General features: G+C 47.1%; 1 pseudogene; it reads right to left on the bottom strand.

The window, feature by feature from the left end:
- Nucleotides 1-20659: 20659 nt before the first annotated feature.
- Nucleotides 20660-23820, bottom strand: part of LOC141084415 (piwi-like protein 1) — a 105619-nt pseudogene continuing 102458 nt past the window's right edge.

Raw genomic sequence — 23820 nt, 5'->3', positions numbered from 1 at the left:
GCAGTCAGTCAGGAGAGGCTGAGGACTGGTCTTAGTGGAACGAGCTCCTCTGGGAAGGAAGAGAAGGAGAAAGAGACATAGACTGAAGACTACAGATTCCATAAGAGAGAGATAGAATGGAACGAAGGAGAATAGAAGGATGGTGGGAAGCAGGTTGAGAAAGAGAGAGAACCCTTCCAGTCCAGAGAGCGCAAAGGCCGGGGCCCGGTCCCCGAGGTTTATTGGATCTTTATGTCCGGCAACAGACACCGGAGGAGTAGTGAGCCGCTAACGCCTTGCTCCCATCATAGACTTGGGACACAACATCAACTGAATAGAGAGCCAGGACGCAGTGAGGAGTCTCCGAAGCAGGCTACAGCTGTCTGTCATACAAGTAAAGACTAGGAACACCTAGAGAGAGGCATTCCAGGGTAACTAAGTACTGGAGTGCTTCGCACCTAAAGGCGCATTGGAGGCGTCGTTCAGTAAGGTACATGTTGGCAGAGTGTGGAAGGGAGAATCCTATCCTGCCTGGAGGTTGGCTGGAGCCCTGAGCTGGAGAACACAGTACGGAGGCAGGCAGTTGTGTGAACTGCAGTGAGTAAAGCTTGGGAACCGCATACTCTGGTGTACTCCAGTTATTCCAGCACCACTACACCTGGGTACCATCATCCATACCATTCTGCGCTTCTCCTCATCCATTGCACCTACACTGCCCTGGGACTACAGCTCCACCTGTGGGGAGCTATACCATCTCTGCTGCACCACACCATCAGTCCCAGCGAATCTACATGCAGCGTTGGTTTACCACCTTACTTGCCAAACACCACGGGTGGCGTCATGAACTATTCATATAAACTTTAACACCATTAACATCCCGCCATTGATATTGGGCGCCCTGGGCCACTGACCGGGTCACTGCTGCTGTGACACATTCCCGCCTCGACACCGGCCCGGTACCGAGTACCCCGCTGCCCTGGGTGAGCGAGGGCGACCCATATATATAAAACTGAATGTGTGTGTGTGTGTGTATCACCAACCAATCATGAAGCATCTTTCATTTCAACAGAGCTGTTCAAAAGAAGCTGAGCTATGATTGGTTGCTATGAGCAACAGTTTTCCTTGCAACCAATCACTAAGCATCTCTCATTTCACCAGAGCTGGTTAAAAGAAGCTGAGCTGTGATTGGTTGCTATGAGCAAGTTTTCCCACTTGACATCACGTCAGCAGACACTGACATAGTGGGAAAAATCTAGCATTCCTGGGAGCATAAGCTGCCAGCCATTGTCTGCCCCCAGAAAGGAGCAGTGAGTACATGACAGAAATGAATCACCCCCTCCCTGCTCATATCCCCATTACACATCCTCCATCATATACGCACATCTTCCTTCTTAAAGGAATCATTGGTATGGAAGTCAGAGCAAATCCATCCAGTGCTTTTGTTTTGACCCTAGGCCTCTCTTAAAGGGATCTCCGGTATGGTAGTTAGGACCGTTCCACTCAGCTCTGTGGTTATGACCCCAGTTTCTCTTAAAGGCATCATTGTTATGGAATTTAGGGCAAATCCACTCTGCGCTTTGGTACTGACCCCAGGCCTTTCTTAAACGGATCTCCGGTACGGAAGTCAGGGCAATTGCCTTCAAATGCTCTGGTACTGACCCCAGGCTCTATTAAAGGGATCATTGGTATGCAACTCAGGGCAAATCCACTCAGCACTCTGGTTCTGATCCCAGGCTCTCTTAAAGGGATCCCCGATGTGGAAGTTAGGGCAAATCCACTCAGCGCTCTGGTTCTGACCCAACGCCCCTCTTAAAGGGATCCCCAGTATGGAGGTGAAGGCAAATCCACTCTGTGCTTTGGTACTGACGGTACAGACCCTAGGCCTCTTTTAAAGGGATCTCCGATATGGAAGTTATGGTAAATCTCTCAGCGCTCTGAATCTCACCCTAGGCTTCTATTAAAGGGATCATTGGTATGGAAGTCAGGGCAAATCCACTCAGCACTCTGTTTCTGATGCCAGGCCAGGCCTCTCTTAAAGGGATCCCTGGTATGGAAGTTAAGACTGCTCCACTCAGCGCTCTGGTTTTGAACCCAGGCTGACGGGATGTTGTGGGATATTAGGGGTAGTAGTCCGGTGGCTCTGGCTGACAAGATGATGTGGCATATTAGTGGTAGTTGTCCGGTGGCTCTAGCTGACAGGATGATGTGGGATATTAGGGGTAGTAGTCCGGTGGCTCTGGACGATGCAAGATATAAGAGGTAGTAGTCTGGTGGCTTTGGCTAACGAGATGATGTGGGATATTAGGGGTAGTAGTCCGGTAGCTCTGGCTGACGGAATGATGTGGGATATTATAGTGAATGTGGCTATGCGGAGTGGGCGGGGTTCTACACTCAGCTTTATATATATATATATATATATAATCATTATAATTTGTTATAACTAACCGTATTTAGTTACTATGCCAGGGCAGCGCCGGGCTCTTCAGCTAGTTACTTATATTTTTACTATTTATTTTAACCCTTTTCCCACCTTGGACGCATCCATACATCCCTGTGACCAGGGGCTTATTGACCTGGGACGGATGGATATGCCCAGGCGCTCTGCGCACACATGTGCAGTGTGCACGAGATTGCTGTCGGGTGTTAGCTGATTCTAACAGCTGACACCCAGCACTCAGTGCCAGCAACAGTCCTGCACTGCTCCTGGCACTTTTACCCACTAAATGCCTTGATAGACCTCGCTCACAGCATTCCTGTAGCAGACAGAGGGAAGTCAGCCCCTTTGCCCTTGAAATGTAGACCCCACAACATCATCGCAGGCTCTTGATCGTTGCCATGGTGACCCGATGTCGTCATGATGACATCCGGATCACGAGAGCTAGCAAAGTTGCTAGATCATACTCAAAGCATGATCAGCAATTTTTTCTGTTAGTGCAGAACTGACAGTCTGCATAGCATAGGGATGGTATCACTGTAATCGCACCAATGCGAAGCATAAAGTTGCCTAATCACTTATACCATATGAGAAACAGTGCAAAAATGAATAAAACCAATTCTTCCCCTTGTGTTGTTTTTTTAATTCTTCCCCCAAAGATCGCAATAAGGTTCGGATGACATTTATCCTGTGTTCTGCCCTTACCCTTGGTGAAAGATTCCCTATAATGAGGCAGATGGAAGGATTGTGGATGCCATAGGACTTGTGATATGGTGGTGTCCATCTTTTTAGGATTGCATAAAAGTGCCATCAGCCACAGTTTTGTGCACTTCTGAAAAGAAGGACAACACTGGACAGAGGCCAGACGGAGTCCAAAGTAGCTCTGCTGCCTCATTATAATCTGTTAATAGAAATATAGGGGTCTTCCATGTTACTGGTAGTACAAAGGCTCTGCTAAAGCAAAATGGCTCCTCAGCCTCCAAAAGAAATTCAGAAAATTCTGTGCTCCCAAATCCAAATGCTCCCCTCTCTTCTCAGCTCCACTGTGTGCCTAAACCACATTTAGTGTCCACATGTTTGACATTTCTGAAGCAAAGAACCCACCCAACTTAAGGTTGCATGTCTTCAGAAGCACGTGCTGGGCATAATGTACTGGTGACTACAACGTACTGATCACTACAATGTACTGGTCACTACAGCGGTAGTTTATCAATTTTCACTCAGCAACACCCATGGAGTAAAAATTCTCACTATGCCTGTAGACAATTTTTCAAGGAGGTATTATTTCCAAACTGAGATCATTTCAGGGGGTATTCTGCTCTTCTTGCAATTAGGGGCTCTGTATATGGAGCCTGCAAACTGTAGAAAAATCTGCGCTCCAGAAGGCAAATAGTGCTCGGTTCTTCTCGAGTCTCTCGATATGGTTAAATAGTAGTGATGAATGAACACTAAAATGCTCGGGTGCTCATTGCTCGGGTCGAGCAAAATGGAATGCTCAGGTGCTCGACACGAGAAAGAGCCTAATGCAAGTCTAAGGGAAAACCGAGCATTTTTGCCGTGACCCTTTCCCCCGGAGGTCTATTTAGGGTCTAAAAATGAGAGAAATCGATGGGAACAGTGCTCAAATGACATGGGAGCATTATGGGGAAGACCACTGGAAGCATTTCTGACTCCCAGGTCACGCTGTGAACAATCTTGTCAGAGTCTTACGCCACTTTTACAGGCACAAAATAAAACATACAAAAACAAAATCAAAATAGATTTTACTGAGAAATATGTTAAGGAACATTTTTTCCAGAGTAATGATTTGTATGTAAGGTAAAATAAATAACCCAAAACAAAAATGTTCCTCCACCACTTGGGCTACCGTATGTTCACACATAGCATTTTTTATGCAATTTTCAACTTTAGCATTGCTTTCAACCAAGAGAAATGCATTCACTGGGAACTGTCATTTGACCATTTTACAACTTTATCTGGCCATGTGGTGTGCAACACATCATCAGATATATCCTGTTTGATTTATGAAAGAGGGCCTCTGAAATTCACAAAGCCTACTTTTATAGGGCCAGCAGTCGGCTCTCAGTATTCTTAGAGAGTCATCAGCTGGCTATGCTTTGTTGTTCCCATTATTAAACAGGGGGTCTCTTATACTGTCATTGTGTATGCAGTGAGTGGCAGGACTGCCCAAAATTTGGAAGCATTGAACCGACATCCTGGATGGCCACATGCCATCAAAGTTCTCATTATTCATTTGGTACTCCCATACAGTTTGCTTATGCATTGAAAGCAAGGTCTGCCCTGCCCCAAAGTTACACACAACCCAATAAGCCTTTGAACCGACATCCTGGATGTCCACATGAGACCATAGTTCTCGGTATTAGTCATTTGGTACTCCCATAATATTTGCCCATGAAATGAATGCAAGGCCTGCTTCAAATTTGGATGCACCTCAATAACCCTTTGAACCGACATCCTGGATTGTCACATGCGACCAAAGTTCCTATTATTCATTTGGTACTCCCATACTGTTTACTTATGCATTGAATGCAAAGCCTGCTGTGCACCAAAGTTAAATGCACTCCAGTAAGCCTTAGAACCGACGTCCTGGATGTGCACTTGAAAAAAAAGGTCTCATTATTCATTTGGTACTCCCATACTGTTTGCTTATCATTGAATGCAAGGCCTGCCCAGCCCCAAATTTACACATACCCCAATAAGCCTTTGAACCAACATCCTGGATGTCCACATCAAACCAACGTTCCCATTATTCATTTGGTTCTCCCATACTATTTGCTTATGCATTGAATGCAAGGCCTACCCTTCACCAAAGTTACCTGCACCCCAATAAGCCTTTGAACCGACGTACTGGATGGCAACGTGAAACCAAAGTTCCCATTTTTAGTCATTTGGTACTCCCATAATGTTTGCCCATGAAGTGAATGCAACACCTGCTCCAAATTTGGACCCACCCCAATAACCCTTTGAACTGATGTCCTAGATGGCCATATGCAACTAAAGTTCCCATTATTAATTTTGTATGCCCATACTGTTTGCTTATGCATTGAATGCAAAGCCTGCCCTGCCCCAAAGTTACATGCACCCCAATAAGCCTTTGATCCAACATTCTGGATGGCCACATGCAACCAAAGTTCCCATTATTAATTTGGTACTCCCATACTGTTTGCTTATGCATTGAATGCAAGGCCTGCCCTGCCCCAAAGTTACATGCACCCCAAACCCCCTTAGAATAAATGTGGAGGATGGCCTCTGAAAAATATTTTCCCAGTTTAAAAGAGCGGGTCTTCTATATTGTAATGCCCATACACTTAGTGTATGGGCTAACAAACATTTCTGAGTGGTACACATCAATATACTGGGTAGAATTTTTGTTTACAGGCATCATAAACACCCTTGAAAAAAAAAACCTGGCTGTTGCATCACAGAATACATTCACTCTGGTGATCTAGTGGTGGTGTCAGAAGAGACATGGAGGGTGGCCTACTAAAAATCTTTTCCCAATTTAAATGTGCGGGTCTCCTATGGTTGTAATGCGCATACACTAAGTGTATGGGCTAACAAACATCTCCCCCTGGGGGTACATATCAACATAATGAGTAAATATTTTTTTTACGGGCATCAAAAACACCCTTTAGCACAATAACGTGGCTTTTGCATCACAGACCACGGTCACCATTGTGCTCTAGTGGTGGTGGCAAATAGGCAAAATCAGCAAGTGTATTCCCATGTGTGGGTGTGAAGAGGTGCATGAGAATATACCTCCCAAAAAATGACACTGGATTTGAGGTTATGTTTCACTGTTATCATTCGGTGGTTGTTTATTTTTATAAGAGTCAGCCTGTCAGCATTTTCAGTTGACAGGTGGATGTGCTTATCAGTTATAATTCCACCAGTGGCACTAAAAACACGCTCTGACAAAACGCTAGCGGCAGGGCAGGCCAGTACCTCTAAGGCGTAGAAAACCAGTTCATGCCACGTGTCCAGCTTGGATACCCAATAATTAAAAGGCACAGCGGAATCACAGAGGATCTTGGTACGGTCAGCAAGGTACTCCATCAGCATCTTCCAAAACTTTGCACTCCTTGTGAGAGTACCCTGTGCCTCAGGGTCAGTGTGATGGGAGGTTCTGAGCAACTCTCCCAGAACTTTGCCAGTGTTCCCCTGCCTCTGCTGAATTGGAACTGTGTCTCTCTCGCCTGCACTCCTTTGTTGTCCAACGAACTGTGACCTCTGCCGCCAGCGTTTTCAGATGGGAATTTTTTTAATAATTCCGCAACAAGGGCCCTTTGGTACTGCACCATTTTAGTAGACCTGTTTACCTCTGAAATGAGAGATATAAAGTTCTCCTTGTAGTGTGGGTCTAGAAGTGTCACCAACCAGTAATGCTGACACCCATAATTTTGAGAACGTGAGGGTCACGGGAAAGGCAGAGTAACATAAACTCAGCCATGTGTGCAAACTGCTAACATGTAAGACATCTGAGTCCTCACCAAGAGGACGACTGACCATGCTCTCCTCCTCCTCCCTGTCCTCAGGCCATCGACGCTGAGCAGACGGTATGACAGTTGTGCTTGTACTATTGTCTAGCGTGCGTGAAAGTTGCTCCTGTTCTTTCTCCTCCACCTCTTCCTCATTGTCACCCAATCCATATTGGGATGAGATGAGGCTGGGCTGCGTGAAATCACCCTGTATGATTTCTTTCTCCGTATCATCAATCTCCACCTGCAATGCATCCACTTTGATTGTGAGCAGAGAGCATTTCAGAACACAGAGAAGTGGGCTGGTGAGGCTAATTATGGTGTCATCGCCGCTCACCATCTTGGTGGAGCGATTAAACTACACAATTTTTAGACCACAGATAGGTGAGGTGTGTAACGGAGATACCACAATTTAAAATATCTGGCCTGCATTTTGTTTTAAAGCAGCAAAATAGTGTCTATAACTAGGCTAAGACACAGCAAAAACAGTTCAATGGAGCAACAAAATTGCAACAGTTTTAAGGCAACAGATAGGTGAGTCGTATGACAGAGATACCAGACTTTAAATTATGTGTCTTCAATATTTCTTGTTTTACAGCAAAATTATTTCAACAAGTAGGCTAAGACACAGCAAACAAAATTCAATTGAGCCCTCAAATGGCACTGTCATGACTCCTGGGTATTACTGCTGTGGGGAGAGCTGCACACAGCAGCAGGGGAGCTGAGCAAAGCGCCGGGTAACTAAGCAGGTTACAAACAGGACCTGAACCATGTGACAGAGTAGGAGGTGGTCGGGGGTGGAGCCAGACAGGGGTGCAGAGGAGACGATAAACACAAGAGAGTAGTCAAAACAAGCTAAGATCAGAACCAGGAGATCACGAGGTACCAATGGGATGAGTCAGGGGATTGTTATAAGGGAAGCCAGAGGTCAAAAAGCCAGAACGAGCAGTGCGGTACTATAGGGACAAACTGTAATGGAGTAACAATAGCCAAGCCAGGAGGTCAGAACCGAAAAAGAGCATAGTACCAAAACAAGAGACAGAGAACAGAGTGAGTGGACAGAACAGATCATACACAGGAGTTAATCAAGCAATGCAGTATACACGCACACCAGGATGTCAGACACACAGTCAGAACAACAGTATAGCTGACAGCGAATCCTAGTCTGGAGTGAGAATAAATACCCCTCCCAGATCCAAAGGGAAGCCAGCAAAAGTTAACCGTGAGAGAGCAGGACATTAACCATGTCCTATACCATGACAGGCACAATTTGTAGCCCACAGATAGATGAGCCGTGTGACGAAGATACCCCACTTTCAAATATCTGGCCTGTATTTTTTTTTCAAAGCAAAATTGTGTCAGTAACTAGGCTAAGACACAGCAAAAGAATTCAATGTAGGCCTGAAGTGCTACAATTTTTAGACAACAGATAGGTGAGGCGTGTGATGGAGATACCACACTGTAAGATATGTGGCCTGTATTTTTATTTTTTACATCAAAATAGTGTCATTAACTAGGGTATTGTGGCGTTCATATGTGGTGTATGGCTGAGGGTTGTACTCCTGACAGGGCATGATGTATTTTACGGTGGCCAAGATTTCTGTCAGGAGAAGAGTTGTTCCTAGAGTTGAGCGAAACGGGTCGAAAAAATTCAAAAGTCGCCGACTTTTGGCAAAGTCGGGTTTCATGAAACGAAACCCGACCCTAGGATGAGGTCGGCCACGAGGTCGGCGACTTACGCGCCAAAGTCGCGTTTCAAAAGTTTGTTTTGCGCTCTTTTTCAGCCAATCAGGATCCACGGACACTGTGGGCAACGTGATGACATAGGCACGGGTCACCACCATCTTTCAGAAGGGCATGCAAGTGATTGGCTTGCTTTGGTGGGCGTCACAGGGGGTATAAAAGGGCGTGCACGCCGACCGCCATCTTACTTCTGCCGATCTTAGTATAGGGAGAGGTTGCTGCTGATTCTGTAGGGAGAGCGTTAGGCAGGGAAGAAGACAAAAAAACTGCTTCTGCTGCTAGTGATTTGGCCTGCACAACACACAAGTCACTGTGTGTGCAGTGCAAGGGGAGGCTATATTGTGGTGTATCAGTGGTGTTGGTTGTTGGGCTGCCTTCTAAGGCTTCCTGACACGCTGGCATTGCTGTTTACCCACTGCTCCGCAAACTGCTTTTTTAAAAGCAATCCAATCTCCCTTATCCTCTCGTCACTTTGGTCACAGGCAGCTGTACCATCGAGCGTGTCACATAGCGCTCAGATATCAGTGGGCCGCACACAATCCACAAGTGTCCAGTGTCCAAAAGTGTACGCAGAGATTCAAAATCTCCATTATCCTCTCGTCACTTTGGTCACAGGCAGCTGTGCCATCGAGCGTGTCACATAGCGCTCAGATATCAGTGGGCCGCACACAATCCACAAGTGTCCAGTGTCCAAAAGTGTACGCAGAGATTCAAAATCTCCATTATCCTCTCGTCACTTTGGTCACAGGCAGCTGTGCCATCGAGCGTGTCACATAGCGCTCAGATATCAGTGGGCCGCACACAATCCACAAGTGTCCACTGTCCACAAGTGTACGCAGAGATTCAAAATCTCCATTATCCTCTCGTCACTTTGGTCACAGGCAGCTGTGCCATCGAGCGTGTCACATAGCGCTCAGATATCAGTGGGCCGCACACAATCCACAAGTGTCCAGTGTCCAAAAGTGTACGCAGAGATTCAAAATCTCCATTATCCTCTCGTCACTTTGGTCACAGGCAGCTGTGCCATCGAGCGTGTCACATAGTGCTCAGATATCAGTGGGCCGCACACAATCCACAAGTGTCCACTGTCCACAAGTGTACGCAGAGATTCAAAATCTCCATTATCCTCTCGTCACTTTGGTCACAGGCAGCTGTGCCATCGAGCGTGTCACATAGCGCTCAGATATCAGTGGGTCGCACACAATCCACAAGTGTCCAGTGTCCAAAAGTGTACGCAGAGATTCAAAATCTCCATTATCCTCTCGTCACTTTGGTCACAGGCAGCTGTGCCATCGAGCGTGTCACATAGCGCTCAGATATCAGTGGGCCGCACACAATCCACAAGTGTCCACTGTCCACAAGTGTACGCAGAGATTCAAAATCTCCATTATGCTCTCGTCACTTTGGTCACAGGCAGCTGTGCCATCGAGCGTGTCACATAGCGCTCAGATATCAGTGGGCCGCACACAATCCACAAGTGTCCAGTGTCCAAAAGTGTACGCAGAGATTCAAAATCTCCATTATCCTCTCGTCACTTTGGTCACAGGCAGCTGTGCCATCGAGCGTGTCACATAGCGCTCAGATATCAGTGGGCCGCACACAATCCACAAGTGTCCACTGTCCACAAGTGTACGCAGAGATTCAAAATCTCCATTATCCTCTCGTCACTTTGGTCACAGGCAGCTGTGCCATCGAGCGTGTCACATAGCGCTCAGATATCAGTGGGTCGCACACAATCCACAAGTGTCCAGTGTCCAAAAGTGTACGCAGAGATTCAAAATCTCCATTATCCTCTCGTCACTTTGGTCACAGGCAGCTGTGCCATCGAGCGTGTCACATAGCGCTCAGATATCAGTGGGCCGCACACAATCCACAAGTGTCCAGTGTCCAAAAGTGTACGCAGAGATTCAAAATCTCCATTATCCTCTCGTCACTTTGGTCACAGGCAGCTGTGCCATCGAGCGTGTCACATAGCGCTCAGATATCAGTGGGCCGCACACAATCCACAAGTGTCCAGTGTCCACAAGTGTACGCAGAGATTCAAAATCTCCATTATCCTCTCGTCACTTTGGTCACAGGCAGCTGTGCCATCGAGCGTGTCACATAGCGCTCAGATATCAGTGGGCCGCACACAATCCACAAGTGTCCACTGTCCACAAGTGTACGCAGAGATTCAAAACCTCCATTATCCTCTTGTCACTTTGGTCACAGGCAGCTGTGCCATCGAGCGTGTCACATAGCGCTCAGATATCAGTGGGCCGCACACAATCCACAAGTGTCCAGTGTCCAAAAGTGTACGCAGAGATTCAAAATCTCCATTATCCTCTCGTCACTTTGGTCACAGGCAGCTGTGCCATCGAGCATGTCACATAGCGCTCAGATATCAGTGGGCCGCACACAATCCACAAGTGTCCAGTGTCCAAAAGTGTACGCAGAGATTCAAAATCTCCATTATCCTCTCGTCACTTTGGTCACAGGCAGCTGTGCCATCGAGCGTGTCACATAGCGCTCAGATATCAGTGGGCCGCACACAATCCACAAGTGTCCACTGTCCACAAGTGTACGCAGAGATTCAAAACCTCCATTATCCTCTTGTCACTTTGGTCACAGGCAGCTGTGCCATCGAGCGTGTCACATAGCGCTCAGATATCAGTGGGCCGCACACAATCCACAAGTGTCCAGTGTCCAAAAGTGTACGCAGAGATTCAAAATCTCCATTATCCTCTCGTCACTTTGGTCACAGGCAGCTGTGCCATCGAGCGTGTCACATAGCGCTCAGATATCAGTGGGCCGCACACAATCCACAAGTGTCCAGTGTCCAAAAGTGTACGCAGAGATTCAAAATCTCCATTATCCTCTCGTCACTTTGGTCACAGGCAGCTGTGCCATCGAGCGTGTCACATAGCGCTCAGATATCAGTGGGCCGCACACAATCCACAAGTGTCCAGTGTCCAAAAGTGTACGCAGAGATTCAAAATCTCCATTATCCTCTCGTCACTTTGGTCACAGGCAGCTGTGCCATCGAGCGTGTCACATAGCGCTCAGATATCAGTGGGCCGCACACAATCCACAAGTGTCCACTGTCCACAAGTGTACGCAGAGATTCAAAATCTCCATTATCCTCTCGTCACTTTGGTCACAGGCAGCTGTGCCATCGAGCGTGTCACATAGCGCTCAGATATCAGTGGGCCGCACACAATCCACAAGTGTCCAGTGTCCAAAAGTTTACGCAGAGATTCAAAATCTCCATTATCCTCTCGTCACTTTGGTCACAGGCAGCTGTGCCATCGAGCGTGTCACATAGCGCTCAGATATCAGTGGGCCGCACACAATCCACAAGTGTCCACTGTCCACAAGTGTACGCAGAGATTCAAAACCTCCATTATCCTCTTGTCACTTTGGTCACAGGCAGCTGTGCCATCGAGCGTGTCACATAGCGCTCAGATATCAGTGGGCCGCACACAATCCACAAGTGTCCAGTGTCCAAAAGTGTACGCAGAGATTCAAAATCTCCATTATCCTCTCGTCACTTTGGTCACAGGCAGCTGTGCCATCGAGCGTGTCACATAGCGCTCAGATATCAGTGGGCCGCACACAATCCACAAGTGTCCAGTGTCCAAAAGTGTACGCAGAGATTCAAAATCTCCATTATCCTCTCGTCACTTTGGTCACAGGCAGCTGTGCCATCGAGCGTGTCACATAGCGCTCAGATATCAGTGGGCCGCACACAATCCACAAGTGTCCAGTGTCCAAAAGTGTACGCAGAGATTCAAAATCTCCATTATCCTCTCGTCACTTTGGTCACAGGCAGCTGTGCCATCGAGCGTGTCACATAGCGCTCAGATATCAGTGGGCCGCACACAATCCACAAGTGTCCACTGTCCACAAGTGTACGCAGAGATTCAAAATCTCCATTATCCTCTCGTCACTTTGGTCACAGGCAGCTGTGCCATCGAGCGTGTCACATAGCGCTCAGATATCAGTGGGCCGCACACAATCCACAAGTGTCCAGTGTCCAAAAGTGTACGCAGAGATTCAAAATCTCCATTATCCTCTCGTCACTTTGGTCACAGGCAGCTGTGCCATCGAGCGTGTCACATAGCGCTCAGATATCAGTGGGCCGCACACAATCCACAAGTGTCCACTGTCCACAAGTGTGTGCAGAAATTCTAAAACTCCCCTGTCCTATAGACACCTTGTACCTTGTTTTACATTACTATATAGTTTGTTGGATTTTGTCTACATTTCTACCAAAAATGAGGAAGGCTGGTGGAAGAGGCCGTGGAATTGGGCGGGGGTTGGCAGCTGGTAATGATGGTGTTGGTGGTGGATCTGATGGTAGTGGCAAGAGCAAAATAGGACCAAATGCAGGAGGTGCTGACCCTGCGTCATCGTCTGTCTACATAAGGCCTCGAACGCTTAGTTTTCTAGGAGTTGGCAAACCGCTTTTAAAGGCAGAGCATCAGGAAAAAGTTTTGTCTTACATTGCTGACTCAGCCTCCAGCTCTATCGCCTCCTCTTCTTCAGTTGTAAAAAGTAAAAGCACTGAGTCGTCATTGGAGGCTCATGTTCATGAACCACACCTTTCCTTGTGTCCTTCACCCCAACCAAGATTGAAGGATGACGCAGGCCATACTACTGATTACTCCATGGAGCTGTTTTCACATACCATGCCTGGATTATCAAGTCAAATGGTGAATTACCCAGGCCAAGATGAATCTGACATGGAGTGCACTGATGCACAGCCGCTGATGGATGATTCTGCTGGTACATTCACTCAGAGCACTACATTGTCCTCGCAGTGTACAGAGCCAGATTTTGACCCTGATGAGACTCAGGTGCCCCTTCCCGCACACTATACCACCATACACGGTGACACAGAGAAAGGTGCACATGACATAGAAGAGGAGGTGATGGATGACCCAGTTGTTGACCCAGATTGGCATCCATTGGGGGAAGAGGGTGCTGCTTCCAATAGCTCAGATGAGGAGCATCCACAGCAGACATCGACATCGCAACAGCAGTTATCTGGCAGGCCCGGAGCACTCCAAAGACAGGTTCCAAACATCAAAAGAGTTGCTGGACAGCTTGTCCAGAGGGTCAAAAGATCACAGCGTGCTAGGCCGCAAAATGTCTGCCAAAGTAGGAAGAGTGCAGTGTGGCAGTTTTTTGAACAAAATCCTCATGATCAGGCCAAGGTTATCTGTAAGAAGTGCGCAAAGACCTTTAGCCGAGGGAAAAATCTGAAAAATTTGAATACCAGTTGCATGCTTAGACATTTAACCAGCATGCACTTGCAAGCGTGGACACAACACCAAACCTCAAGTGCCACATGTGCAACTGATCACAACGAAGGTAGTCAGCAACGCTACATTGTTTCCCCCACTGTAAGCACACGGGTTAGCACAGCAGCAAATGTTGAGATGTCGTTGCAAGGCCACAGCAGTCAGGGAATCCCACTGTTATATCAACGAAAGACTGATTCTAGGCCATCAGAAAGAACACCAACTCCATCACCATCATCAACCGTCTCTCAGTCCGCCCTGTCCACCGCTACTTCCACCATATGCAGCTCTCAAGTCCAGCTCACCCTCCCAGACACTATGAGTAGGTCAAGAACGTACTCAGTCTCTCATCCGCGTACACTGGGTTTGAACGCCCACATTGCCAAACTAATCTCGTTTGAGATGATGCCCTTTCGGTTGGTGGAAAGCACAGCTTTCCGCGAACTCATGGCCTATGCAGTACCACGCTATGACCTACCCAGTCGCCACTTCTTCTCTCGCAAAGCCATCCCAGCCCTCCACCATCATGTGAAAGACCGCATTGTCCATGCACTCAAGCAGTCAGTGAGCGGAAAGGTGCACCTCACAACTGATGCATGGTCCAGTCGGTATGGCCAGGGCCGTTACGTGTCCATCACTGCGCACTGGGTTAATGTGGTGGATGCAGGGTCCACAGGGGACAGCGGTGGTGGGACAGTGCTGCCTAGCCCACGGTCTAGGAAACAGTTGGCTGTAGGCGTTCGACCCTCCTCCTCTTCCTCCTCCTCCAGAAGCGACAGCTCGTCCACAGAGCGCAGTCGTACGAGCACTCCATCTGCAGCTGCCACTGTTGCACATGATGTGTCCCCCTATCGAGCAGCTAGTGGAAAGCGTCAGCAGGCTGTGTTGCAGATGATGTGTTTGGGCGACAGACACACCGCCGAGGTGCTGGCCGAGTACTTGAAGCGACAAACTGAGTCATGGCTGGGCAGTGTACATCTTGAGGCAGGCAAGGTAGTTAGTGATAACGGCCGTAATTTTGTGGCAGCCATAGCCCTTTCAAAACTCAGCCACATACCTTGCTTGGCTCACACCTTGTACCTGGTGGTGCAGTGCTTCCTCAAAAATTATCCGGAGTTAACAGCCCTGCTCCAGAAGGTGCGAAGACTGTGCGCGCACATCCGCCGGTCGCCTGTACACTCCGTTCGTATGCAGAAGCTGCAGCGATTGCTCCACCTTCCCAACCACCGCCTCATTATCGACATTGCAACAAGGTGGAACTCCCCCCTGCACATGGTGGAGCGGCTGTGCGAGCAGAGGCAGGCCATAATGCATTTGTGGGAGGATACACGGCCAGGCACTTTGAGAGCAGACATGGAGTTGACAGGCGTGCAGTGGTCGAAGCTGAAAGACCTTTGTAAAGTCCTTCAGTGTTTTGAGGAATGCACACGGCTGGTAAGCGCAGACGACGCCATCCTAAGCATGAGCATCCCACTTATGCGTCTGCTCATGCAAACTTTGACGCACCTTAAGGAGCAGGCGTCTGCAGCCAATGTTGATGAGGAGGAAGAGGAGGAGGGAATCCTTGAAGACATTCAGCCATTGTCTGCTCAGGGACCTCTCCTGGACGAGGTGGAGGAAGAAGAGGAGGAGGAGGAGGATGATGGGGATGATTACTTAGGGGAGGAGGATGCATCTCGTGGGGCAAGTGAAAATGTTGGCGTGGCAAGGTCTGGTACAGGGTTTGTGCGTGACTGGAGGGATGTGGATTTGCCAGAAAGTGCTCCTCCACCCAGCACTCGCAGTGCATCATTGACACCGGGAACATTGGCCCACATGTCAGATTATGCCTTGCGGATCCTAAAAAGGGACCCCCGCATTGCCAAAATGATGAACGATGACGACTACTGGTTGGCCAGCATCCTGGATCCACGCTATAAAGGCAAATTACAAAACATCATGCCACAGGAGAACCTTGACCTAATATTGGCTAATAAACAAGCAACTCTGGTAAATCGGTTGCTTGAGGCATTCCCAGCACACAGCAGCGGTGATGGTTCTCACACGAGCCGTACGGGCTGGGGGCAGCTTGGCAGAGGTGTTCGTGGTGCACACAGCAGAAGTGGCGTTGGAGACAGGGGTTTCATGACAATGTTGTGGACTGATTTTTCAAATACCGCTCACACAACTGGTAATACTGCATCGATGGAAAGTGACAGGAGACAGCAGTTGTCAACTATGGTTACAAACTACTTTTCCTCCCATATCTATGTTCTCCCACACAGGTCATTCCCCTTTGACTATTGGGCCGCTAAACTGGACACCTGGCCTGAATTGGCCCAATATGCCTTACAGGAGCTCGCTTGCCCAGCTGCAAGTGTGCTATCGGAAAGAGTCTTCAGTGCAGCTGGATCAATCCTGACAGAAAAAAGGACCCGTCTGTCAACCCAAAATGTGGATGATCTAACCTTCATTAAAATGAACCACGCATGGGTTTCCAAGGATTTTGTCCCACCTTCCCCTGATGACACATAGGGTGACAGAAAAATGGCTTGCTTTGGTCCACCTCTTCCTGGTACTTCACCTATTTCGCCTTTTGCATCAGTTGAATGTCCAACATCAACATATGCCACTTTCTAAAACTCCCTAACTGTGCTGCCTCCCCCCCATGGCCGGGGTCACCACCTAGCGCACGACACCGTGCGAGTGCCGTTGCCCTGGACAGGTGGGTAGGCCGACTCTTGGGCGCGGGCACTGGCACAGGGTCCCTCATAGTGCAATCAAGTGTCTCTGATGGTGGTGGTGCACACCCGCCATCAGACACACCGCTGTACTATGAGGGGCCCAGTGCCAGTACCGACGCCCACGAGTGTGCCCCCCTTGCTTGGCCAGGGCCCCAGCATTTGCAATCTTTACCTCTCCCTGCTCCTCCGCTGTGTAATCTGGGCCGTCAAATCCATACTGTGCCTGACACCGTCTGAGCCTGCCTCCTGATGTATAGACATATATTTTGAATGTGTACGCTATCCATACATGTTATCCGGGGATACAGTACCCCTTCTAACCTTTGTGCAATGACGTGCAATCCATACTGGGCCTAACACCGTCTGAGCCTGCCTCATGCTGTATAGACATATATTTTGAATGTGTACGCTATCCATACATGTTATCCAAGGATACGGTACCCTTTCTAACCTTTGTGCAATGACGTGCAATCCATACTGGGCCTAACACCGTCTGAGCCTGCCTCATGCTGTATAGACATATATTTTGAATGTGTACGCTATCCATACATGTTATCCGGGGATACGGTACCCCTTCTAACCTTTGTGCAATGACGTGCAATCCATACTGGGCCTAACACCGTCTGAGCCTGCCTCATGCTGTATAGACATATATTTTGAATGTGTACGCTATCCATACATGTTATCCGGGGATACGGTACCCCTTCTAACCTTTGTGCAATGACGTGCAATCCATACTGGGCCTAACACCGTCTGAGCCTGCCTCATGCTGTATAGACATATATTTTGAATGTGTACGCTATCCATACATGTTATCCGGGGATACGGTACCCCTTCTAACCTTTGTGCAATGACGTGCAATCCATACTGGGCCTAACACCGTCTGAGCCTGCCTCATGCTGTATAGACATATATTTTGAATGTGTACGCTATCCATACATGTTATCCAGGGATACGGTACCCTTTCTAACCTTTGTGCAATGACGTGCAATCCATACTGGGCCTAACACCGTCTTAGCCTGCCTCATGCTGTATAGACATATATTTTGAATGTGTACGCTATCCATACATGTTATCCGGGGATACGGTACCCCTTCTAACCTTTGTGCAATGACGTGCAATCCATACTGGGCCTAACACCGTCTGAGCCTGCCTCATGCTGTATAGACATATATTTTGAATGTGTACGCTATCCATACATGTTATCCGGGGATACGGTACCCTTTCTAACCTTTGTGCAATGACGTGCAATCCATACTGGGCCTAACACCGTCTGAGCCTGCCTCATGCTGTATAGACATATATTTTGAATGTGTACGCTATCCATACATGTTATCCAGGGATACGGTACCCTTTCTAACCTTTGTGCAATGACGTGCAATCCATACTGGGCCTAACACCGTCTGAGCCTGCCTCATGCTGTATAGACATATATTTTGAATGTGTACGCTATCCATACATGTTATCCGGGGATACGGTACCCCTTCTAACCTTTGTGCAATGACGTGCAATCCATACTGGGCCTAACACCGTCTGAGCCTGCCTCATGCTGTATAGACATATATTTTGAATGTGTACGCTATCCATACATGTTATCCGGGGATACGGTACCCTTTCTAACCTTTGTGCAATGACGTGCAATCCATACTGGGCCTAACACCGTCTGAGCCTGCCTCATGCTGTATAGACATATATTTTGAATGTGTACGCTATCCATACATGTTATCCAGGGATAAGGTACCCTTTCTAACCTTTGTGCAATGACGTGCAATCCATACTGGGCCTAACACCGTCTGAGCCTGCCTCATGCTGTATAGACATATATTTTGAATGTGTACGCTATCCATACATGTTATCCGGGGATACGGTACCCTTTCTAACCTTTGTGCAATGACGTGCAATCCATACTGGGCCTAACACCGTCTGAGCCTGCCTCATGCTGTATAGACATATATTTTGAATGTGTACGCTATCCATACATGTTATCCGGGGATACGGTACCCCTTCTAACCTTTGTGCAATGACGTGCAATCCATACTGGGCCTAACACCGTCTGAGCCTGCCTCATGCTGTATAGACATATATTTTGAATGTGTACGCTATCCATACATGTTATCCGGGGATACGGTACCCCTTCTAACCTTTGTGCAATGACGTGCAATCCATACTGGGCCTAACACCGTCTGAGCCTGCCTCATGCTGTATAGACATATATTTTGAATGTGTACGCTATCCATACATGTTATCCAGGGATACGGTACCCTTTCTAACCTTTGTGCAATGACGTGCAATCCATACTGGGCCTAACACCGTCTGAGCCTGCCTCATGCTGTATAGACATATATTTTGAATGTGTACGCTATCCATACATGTTATCCGGGGATACAGTACCCTTTCTAACCTTTGTGCAATGACGTGCAATCCATACTGGGCCTAACACCGTCTGAGCCTGCCTCATGCTGTATAGACATATATTTTGAATGTGTACGCTATCCATACATGTTATCCGGGGATACGGTACCCTTTCTAACCTTTGTCCAATGACGTGCAATCCATACTGGGCTAACACCGTCTGAGCCTGCCTCATGCTGTATAGACATATATTTTGAATGTGTACGCTATCCATACATGTTATCCAGGGATACGGGACCCCTTCTAACCTTTGTGCAATGACGTGCAATCCATACTGGGCCTAACACCGTCTGAGCCTGCCTCATGCTGTATAGACATATATTTTGAATGTGTACGCTATCCATACATGTTATCCGGGGATACGGTACCCTTTCTAACCTTTGTCCAATGACGTGCAATCCATACTGGGCCTAACACCGTCTGAGCCTGCCTCATGCTGTATAGACATATATTTTGAATGTGTACGCTATCCATACATGTTATCCAGGGATACGGTACCCTTTCTAACCTTTGTGCAATCACGTGCAATCCATACTGGGCGTGAGAACGGCTGGCGAGCTGTTAAGCAAGCTACAGCACCTGTCCAGACAAGTACAGGGATTCCCTAGCGAGGAGACTTATTTGATTGTTTTCTCTGTTGGGACAGCAATTTTTGGGGAGCACTATACTCTGGAGAATGATAGATGGGGCCCACCATACACTGGAACATTCCAAAGGTGGACATCAGACACTGGAGCAGCATTTACAGGGCCCATTATACACTAGAGCATTAGAAATGGGGCCCATTATGTTTGGAGCATTATTTGGGCCCATAAGACAGTGGAGCTTCATCCATGGGGACCAACATATACTGTAGCATTATGTGGAGCTCATCATATACTGTTTCAAACATTATATGGGACCAATGATTTTGTATGGAGAAATAGATGGGCCTCGTCATGAGATGTAAAAAGTGAGGTATTTTTCATTGTACTATACCGCTATTTCTCTGCCGTATCGGAGCATGATGAGTTGTGGTATGTGTTAAAGGGGCGCTCTTTCGCCCAGGGCACATGAAAACCTGCAGCCAGCCCTCCCCCCCCACAAATTTAGTCAAATAACCCCAATTTTTCAGTGCGTAACTTGTATTATGAAGTTAATTAAGGTTGACAAGCTTAAGTAAGAAGAATTGATGCTTTTGGCATTCAAATGGGCACTGTAGGTGTGTTTCCTGTCCTCTCACTGCCGACTTTTATTCCCCATTGACTTACATTGGGTTTCGTGTTTCGGGACGACCCCGACTTTTCCCTATAATCGGACAATCTTGCTCGACCCGACTTTTGGAAAAGTCGGGTTTCACGAAACGAAACGCGACCCTAAAAAAGCAAAAGTCGCTCAACTCTAGTTGTTCCTTCTCAAATTACACACACAGGAACCTTCACAATACAATTTTTGCACAGTAACTGCCTCCAGGCAGAAGATGATGATTGTGGTAGTAGTTGGTGTATTTGAGCCCCAGTCATGAAGCAGCTGTAAGAATTTGAAACAGAAGTTTTTTTTACTGAAGGGAATGGAGCAAATTATTATTTACCAAGAGCAGTAAACTCAAGACAAGGACAGAAGGTTACTATCAAAACTTAGTCCCCATTCCTGACGTTCTCTCTGTTCATTGTCATCTCTGTGAATATGGTCCAAAAATATTCCCAATTATTTTTCTCTCTGTTCTGGTACTAGTCGAGTGTGATTTGCTAGCTCTTTCACTACAGAATAACCAGCTCTCATTCTATCATTTGAACTTGCTAAATTGCAGAATTCTGGAATCATAATAATAGGGCCCGATGGCATTTTTCCTATACCTATTGCTTTTTTGGGATTGTGTATGAGAGCAGGCTGTTTGAGGTCTGTGATCTGCATGCTATATTGATTCTTGTAATCTATATATACAAAAATGAGCGTATGTATGTACACTCCACATAGCCACACTCACTCCACACGCAAAGCCCTGTATAATAAATATCTAATATATACATATACAGTATATAATAAATATCTAATGTAATATATATATATATATATATACACACAGTATATAATATCTAATATATCTATTTCATAGGTACATCTTCTTGACTGCAACAGGTTACACTACTTGTGTTGCCCATAGCAACCAATCACTAAGCATTCTTCATTTCACCAGAGCTGTTTAAAAGATGACAGCTGAGCTGTGATTGGTTGCTGTGAGCAACAGTTTTCCTCGTAGACAGTTGTGGTAACTGAGGCCTATTATTTTTATCATTTCTATGGTGTTATCTTCCTTCTGTAAAGCTGGAAATAATACAATTTATTACATGCTGACACAGACTGCCCTCTGACACAAACTGCAGGGAGACCCTAAATGGTTTTACACTCCCACAAGGTTGAAAACCACCTTCTCTAAGAGTAAAGCTGTGTTATGCCTCACTGAGCAAGATTTACAGAAAGAAGAAAGGGAGCCAAGACTTACAGAAAGGAGTACAGAAATGGAAGAAAGTGAGGCAAGAGCTGCTTCCTCAAGGGCCACTGAAACGTCTCAGCTGAGACTTACGCCTCCACCGTGTACAGACGGGAAAGAACCTGAGAGATGTAAAGGTATATAGTAAATACAGAGGAAATGACATACAGGTATATACTATATACAGGGGAGAAAACATACAAGTATATGCTATATACAGGAAGAGATGACATACAGGTGTATATACTATATACAAAAGGAGATGACATATAGGTATATATTATATACAGGGGATACTATGCCTGGGCATCACCGGGCCCTTCAGCTAGTAATCAATAAAACTGATTTCACAGCCATCTGACTGCTTTAAAGTAGTCTTCGGAGTTAAATCCCAGTTGATATTGTCACGCCTCCGGAGGGCGAGCTACCTGGAGTAGACCCTCTGGACTGTGGAACCGGTCAGCCAATGGGCGAGCTGACCTGGTGAGGACCGACCCCTATACAGGGACCATTAGGAGCAAGCCCAGAGGTTGAGGAAACCAGAGTAGCTAATACCAAGAGGGGCGGCTCAGGAAACACAAGGGTAAGGAGACAAGGAAGAACCGTAGGAAGTGAGGAAACGATACGGGAACCAGGGACAAAGATCCAGGCAGACTGGGGAGTCTGAAGCCAGGACGGGCGAAGAACCGGGGATGAGACTCCTAGTGGGCAGGCAAGGCAGGACTCTGGATGGGGAACAGGGGAAGACAACACAACAGAACTCTGGACTTCCGGTAGCAGGAGGTACTGGAGAGAAACAAGGTTATATGCGTGCTGTATTGCTAGTAGCGCAGCGCACAGTAGCACAAGGGGCCTGGGATGAATAGCGTGAGCCTATAAGATAATCAGGTGCCTCCACTAAAAGGAGGCAGCCTGAACTACCCTAACCCTAGCCCTGATTGTCCAGAAGGGTTTCCGGGTCAGGGCACTTAGTAAGAACTGCGCACGCCCGCTCATTAAGTAATCCAGGATGCTGCTGCAGGTGCCGGGAGTACAACACGGAGCACGTGCATGGAAACCAAGGAGAAAGTGACAGAGCGCCAGGGTCCAGCAGCAGTGTGAAGATGGGCGGCAGCAGCAGGGACCCGGACAGCGGCTGTGGCAGCGGACGAGCCGGCAGCAGCAGAGACCCGGGCAGAGGCAGTGGTAGTGTAGGTAACAGCTATCATCAAGATGATATATATACGATTGTTGTATTTGGTAAGAACTATCTGTCCAATCAGTTCTTTACTGCAAGCATCATAGAAGGCATGATGTGATCCAATTTTCTAGTGCAAATTGTACATTACATCCAGAACAGTTCACTTTGAAGGACTTTGTGGCTCACATTAATGCACAACATGACACTAGTCTCGTACTGCAAAATTTTGGTGGTAAATCATTGCCACACAGATAGGTTGTGTGTTCTGACTTCTGTAACATCATTTGGGTGATAATAATTCAGACCTATTTGCTTCATATTCATCATCTTCAGAAGCCTTTGGAATATAGTGTTGTAAAAGTGAAAGCAGGTTGGTGAAATTGGTGGTAACTCATCTGTCAAAGTAATTGTAGTCTTTGCTACTTCTCCATTGCATGTGCGGCTAACCACCTCATTGATCTTATTTAGGTTCTTTGGCACGAAAAGAACAGCTCCATCAAAACCAAGTGCTTTTCCTCAGGGATCTAGATTCCATCTGTGGACTGTAGTCAGCATGGTACTGGTAGAAGACCCACTGGGGTCTAGCAATCAATTTGACATAGTTTGTGCACAGCTGAATAGAGTTGTCAGAAAAAACAGATTTTGATTCTGACAAGTTGGATGAATTGTCTAGTGGAAACACTCATGTCATGCAAGTCACATCTACAACCACCACGTTCTCCAATTGACACATCTTGAAATTAAGTTGACATGTCAAAATCTCTAGCTTCTGGTCTAGTAACTGCAGAGGTACGTTTTTGACGTCCTCATCCAACAAGGTTAGTATTAGTAGGTGATAGCTTGTCAGAATCCGGCCTAGGAACACCAAGCTTGGGTGATTGTGAGTCCTGGCCCCTTGTTCTTCCACATGCTCTTACTCAGACTCTTTCAGTCATGATTTAATCTAGAAGATTTTGCCTTCATAATCTGCTGACAGAGTACAACACTGCCCAAGCATTCACCCTCTGCTCCTTAGACTTTCTATAAGCGCAGTAACTGCCTCTAGGCAGAATATGATGATGGTGGTAGTAGTTGGGGCATTTGAGCCCCAGTCAT

This window comes from Dendrobates tinctorius, unplaced genomic scaffold (assembly GCF_039654945.1).
Source record: "Dendrobates tinctorius isolate UK_male_01 unplaced genomic scaffold, ASM3965494v1 ptg000022l, whole genome shotgun sequence".
Classification (NCBI taxonomy): Eukaryota; Metazoa; Chordata; class Amphibia; order Anura; family Dendrobatidae; genus Dendrobates; species Dendrobates tinctorius.
The sequence above is the reverse complement of the archived record's forward strand: the minus strand, read 5'-3'. Positions and strand labels throughout refer to the sequence as shown.